This window comes from Argiope bruennichi, chromosome 2, assembly GCF_947563725.1.
Source record: "Argiope bruennichi chromosome 2, qqArgBrue1.1, whole genome shotgun sequence".
Taxonomy (NCBI): domain Eukaryota; kingdom Metazoa; phylum Arthropoda; class Arachnida; order Araneae; family Araneidae; genus Argiope; species Argiope bruennichi.
Genome location: NC_079152.1, coordinates 123747702 through 123753499, shown reverse-complemented (window position 1 = coordinate 123753499; position 5798 = coordinate 123747702).

The following is a 5798-nucleotide window of genomic DNA, read 5'->3' as shown; positions in this document are numbered from 1 at the left end:
TTCCTCACAGAAAAAATCCCTTTCTTTGAATCCCTGCCTGAGGGTGACCCTTGAAAAAGTCTTCAGGCCGGATTCTTCTTTTTTTATATTTTGTATTTTTTATAATTTTTTTGGTTTAATTTTTTTTTTTTTTTTTTTTTTGATTTTTTGATTTTCCTATTAACTTGATTCTAATACTTTTGTATCAATTCATCTGTGCTTTAGAAGTAGCTGCAATTGCGCTCTCTAAATACTATGAAGTTCTTTTTTGGTTTTAGTTTAAATAGGTAATAAATTTTAGTTGCGATTTCGAAACTGTTTTGTTTCGTTTTCAAACTATTTCTTACTTTAGATTGGTTATTATATATATATATATATATATATATATATATATATATATATATATATATATATATATATATATATTCTATTTTTAATAAATTTGTTAAAAAATTTAAACAGTAATACATTTTATTACTAAAATGAATTTCAAACCGTTTTCGCTGTTGATCTTAATAATTCCTTCTGGATACTTTTCCTTTGTTAATGATCAAAATATGAAGCTTCGGCTTATTTTTCCAGTTTGAGAGAATTTCAGTATCAGACATTCTTTAAAAAGAAAAAAATAATACATGTGAAACTTTGTTGTAACTTACAATTAGGGTTTAACTTGAAACTCAAGCAATGATTAAAGTTTTTTTTTAAAATAGGCCCATTTTTGCATTGCTATTCTGACACATTTAGATGTATAAAGATATAAAACAAAGAATTGAGGAAATGCTTAGCACAATGAAACGAACAGTGTAAAACTTATAAAATAGAATGAGCTATATATCGGTCAAAATTTGATGTAAAATAATATTTTACTAAGGAAGTCATCAGATCAAGTTACAAACAATATTTAATTGAAATTTTTAGCAACCATTGATCTCGACAAACCAATTGGTGGCCAGACAAATGAATGATACTGATTAAGCTTCATTCCATTTCCCATTAGATGTAGCTTGAATTAAATGCTTTTCTTCGATGTTATAGCACTGAAAGATGAATAGCCGTATTTCCTATTATTTTCCGTACTTGAAATCAACATGATTGACCATTTAACAAACAAAATGCAATAATAATAGAACAAATGTTTATCTGAAGTATGACTAGAATTTTTCAATAGAACTCTTGTATAATTTACAGATTGAAAACGCATAAAACAATTGGTATTATTATTGGTAAATTAATATAATACCGTCTAAGATTCCAATTAAAATTATAATTTAATGTCTTATTTAGTTGGAAAATACTCCGAGAAAAAAATCTGTCCGATTTTTTTATACAAAATTAAGGGAACGAAAGAAAAGAATGACTGGAAAATATATCCTTCCAAACATATTGCGCAACGATTCAAGTATTTAGAGAAATTAGAGAGATAAGAACTAATCGATCTCAAATTGCTTCTTTATATTAGTGATTAAGAATCTAAACGTTAAAACACGTTTCTGTTCTGAAAGAAGTTCCTCACTTTTTAACACTTTTATCGAAGAGTTTATGGACTAACAGAAATCGTCCACTCAGTCACGTTCTTTCAGCTACACAAATCGATTCGAACTTTCCGAAGGAAAAAAAATAATAATCTTAATATTCGCATTTGTGCTAATTATTGCAAGACTTCCATACGCTTTTTTTAATTAGAATTTCTTTGAAATAATAAGCACAAATCTCTCAAGTACTTGATTCTCCTATTGAACGTTTACCTTGACATTTTAAGGCAACCTAAGCTGCGAATTGAGAGAAATTAATGTCACTACATCCATCCCTTACGTTTTATTCAAATTAAGCTGTCTTATGACTATAAAGAAATTTTGTGATGGCTTTTCCACTCATATTTTCGTAGACAAAATCTGACATTTCGCATAGTTGTGACACACAATTAAAATGTTCAAAGTTTAATTATTAGAAAAAAAGATAAGTTTAATCAAACTTTTAGTCTAAAAGCATAGCACCAGCTGACAATGAGTGCGAGAAGAAAAGAAATATGGATTTCAACATCCTAAAATACTGATGACGACAAATAAAAAAAGCTAAAAGTATGAAAGAGGTGCAGTAAAGTATTTTTCTCGCCATTTCTTTTAATTTATTTATTCACGTTTCAAGCACTTTTTATTTTTTAAAAAATTAATCAGATCAGGCTAATTTAAATTTAAATTCAGTGGAATTAATCTTCCCAAAGCTCTCTAATAAAGAAAGATGCAATCTCCATCCCCCTTAAAATTATGGGCCATGGGTCCATAATTTTATACTACAAGTGTTTAAATTTTAAAGTCAGTTCTTGTGTACTAATTGCATGGCATTGCCAAAAAATACGTTACGAACTATCTATGGTTAGCATAAATCTAGCGTATGATTTTTGGCGACAAATCGCTGGTACATGGTTCAAACAAAAGCACCAGAAAATCACCACCAAAACACAGATTAGTGTTTTGGACTTCTTTTTTCCAATCGCAATTGGCATAGAACTTCAACGTAATCATATATTTCATTTATGTAAGTTAATGCGCTTTTGAGTTATTACATTTACAGGCATACGAGTGTACAGACTGACAGCCGGACTTCGTAAAGGATTCGGTCCCAATTTCGATATATATCTACACTCTGGATACTACAATTGTAGGCAAAATTTTCTAGCTCTTTCGCGTTCACTTATACTCTGACAGCCGGACAGGCAGTCATCTTCTGAATGCATTTCGGTGAAAATTTGATAGGAATCTATAAAGTAGGCATTAAATCCATGTATTAAATCTCATCCATCTGGCTCAAAGCCTTTATGAGTTACCGTGTTCACACAGTCATACAGTTCCAAAAATGTATATTAATGGAGGTCTAAAAACATGGAGAAGATATGTCAAATGCTCGAGTTCAAAATATTCGACAATAATGCTTTCTTATTGTATTCTTAGTATATGAGAAAGTTAAAAAAGAATTGAAATGTATTGAAAGCAATTTAACCAAAATTAGAAATAAATAAATATTAAGTTAACAGCCAAAGAATCAAAAAGAAAGATTAAATGAATCCTGCCCGAAGACTTTCTCAAGGGTCACCCTCAGGCAAGGATTCAAACCAGGGATTTTTTCTGTGAGGGGTCTGACTTTCGTCCAACAAACTGACCCCTCGTGACCCGAAAATCCCAGAAAATTGAGGTTTTGGAGATAAATTAGTATCACAAGATTAAAACAAGTAAAACACTAGCAAAAAAACAATCCAAATAAGACCACAGCAAATCAAACCACAAAATACATGAAAATAGAACCAAAAAAAGTAATATAAACACAAGGCAAAATACTTACAAATTGAAAGTACTATTCTGAAGAAAAAAACTGGGATTTTCGGGTCACGAGGGGTCAGTTTGTTGGACGAAAGTCAGACCCCTCACAGAAAAAATCCCTGGTTTGAATCCTTGCCTGAGGGTGACCCTTGAGAAAGTCTTCGGGGAGGATTCATTTAATCTTTCTTTTTGATTCTTTGGCTGTTAACTTAATATGTATTTATTTCTAATTTTGGTTAAGTTCATTTGTGTTTTAGTTGTAGCAGCATTAGCGCTCTCTAAATACAATGTATATTTTATTATATAGATTCAGAAAAATTATATAGGTGTTTTTGCACATTGTTTATTTACGGATTGATAGTTTCTTGAAAGCAATTTAACTATGTTTTAAATAATGAATAATTCTGGCAATTAAAGCATGAGAAAAATTTTGATAGCAATAATCGGTATGTAATCTACCTAAATTAAAGATGTTAAAATGCATAAGACAGTAACATTTCTTGAAACAGCCACTTAATAAATAACTTCCGTTTGGCACGAAATTTTTGAACATAATAATATTAACTCCAAAGCTGTGATTCCGCACTTGATTCGTGCATCAAATTAAGGTATTTTTAAACATTATTTAAAGTCACTCACAGAAATTATGACTCAATCCAATAATGACAAGCTATGAATATCAAGTGTTATAGAGATCCTTAAACTGAATCAATAAGATAGGATATTCCCAAATGAAAAGGTGTCCATTAGATAAGAAAATTACACAACTAAGGGGTTATAATGCTTAAAAAAGGGCACATCGAAACCCTTCCACAGCACAAGAGATGGGCAAATATTAAACATTATTTGTTACAAATCCTTGACATACCAGAGCTTACTGCTTTTAAAGAAAATAAGGAAATAAAAATTACATAAAAGCAAAAACAACAGAAGATATTAACTCAAAATCAATTATCCCCTTTCCAGTGTAGAGAGAAGACTAATCTTCATGTATTGAAGTGGGATTGTTCAGGCAATAATGGTTACTAGACACAAAGAAATAAGTTATTTTTCGATGCTTGCAGTTCGTCTCAACACTGTCCAAGAAAGTTTTTCCTGGTCTAGATAAATGATTGAAGTTTTGAGATGGTGTAGTAATGGGAAATCAAACAGTAATCAACAGATTCTAAAAAATACAAAAAAATGCAAATTCAAAAAAAAAAAAAAATTAAAAATTTGTAAAACAAATGTGCCATAGAAATTGTTTTTTTTTCCCCCTTTTTTTAAAGAATGGTTTGACAATGTTAAAAATGAGCAGTTTTCCCATAAAGTAAATAATTTTAAGCATGAGAAATTGCAAATGTTTTGGGAAACAAAATATTTTCCAACAGCATAAGCTACTGAAACAGATTTCAATTCTGAAATGTGTAAAAATGTATATTATAAACTTGACATAAAAACTATATCAAGTTTATCTCACTATACAATAGGGACAGATGTCAAACTGTGAAAAATATACATTATTGTTCATGTAATAATATACATTATTACATTTTTACTAAGGTATTTTATTCTAAGGATTTAGGTTTATACCAATGAATCAATTAGGAATTTACTTTTCATTAAAAAAATTACCACCCACACAAAAAGAAAAAAAAAAACTGACAGATCACAGATTTTTTCAAATAAATCAAAAACTTATTTTAGACAAATCTCAAAATTAATTGAAACAAAAATGATGGAGTAACTCTTTTTTTTCCCCTCTTCCAATAGAAACTTTTTAGAAAGACCAATCCTGTAAAATGATCAAATGTACTTGGAATGGTGAATAATTATTAGAAAGAAATTTCTATGCATTGCCATACCTAACTTATATATGCATATATTCATTTTATAATATAATTTTCTCCTATTTACTCACTTTTACCCGTCACCTGCAGTCATCAATGGATTTAATAACAGTAACACAATATACTTCATAATCATTACATTTTCAGATTTGCAGCTGAAACAACACTCTTCTTAGATTAGAACTATGTTCTATGCTTGTTAGAAGTAAAACTGACATTTACAACCCCCCCCCCCAAAAAAAAAGCCAAACCATTTAAAAGTTGTTTCTACAAATGATATGCAATTCAGTTTTAAAAATTTGGATTTGCAAGCATGCAATAATGCATTATTGTTTATTTTGTGTAAAATGGCACTTTTACTAAACTATTTTGTTGTTTGTTGAATAGCTTTTAGCATATCATAGTTTCTATTAATTCTATAATTTGCCAATAAACTATGTAAATTCTAGTGCATAATAGTTAAGATTCCATAAAGGATGTATTCAATAAATTTTGTAGACAAATTAATACAATTATTTATTTTAATTCAACATTTTTTTTTTTTTTCATATTTTGTAAATTGTGCAACAATTTTTGGACATTCTATAAAATAAAAAATCTCCTTTTTCAATATGTTTAAGTTAAAATTACCTAACTAAATATATGAATATTAGTTTTACACAAGAATACAAATAAA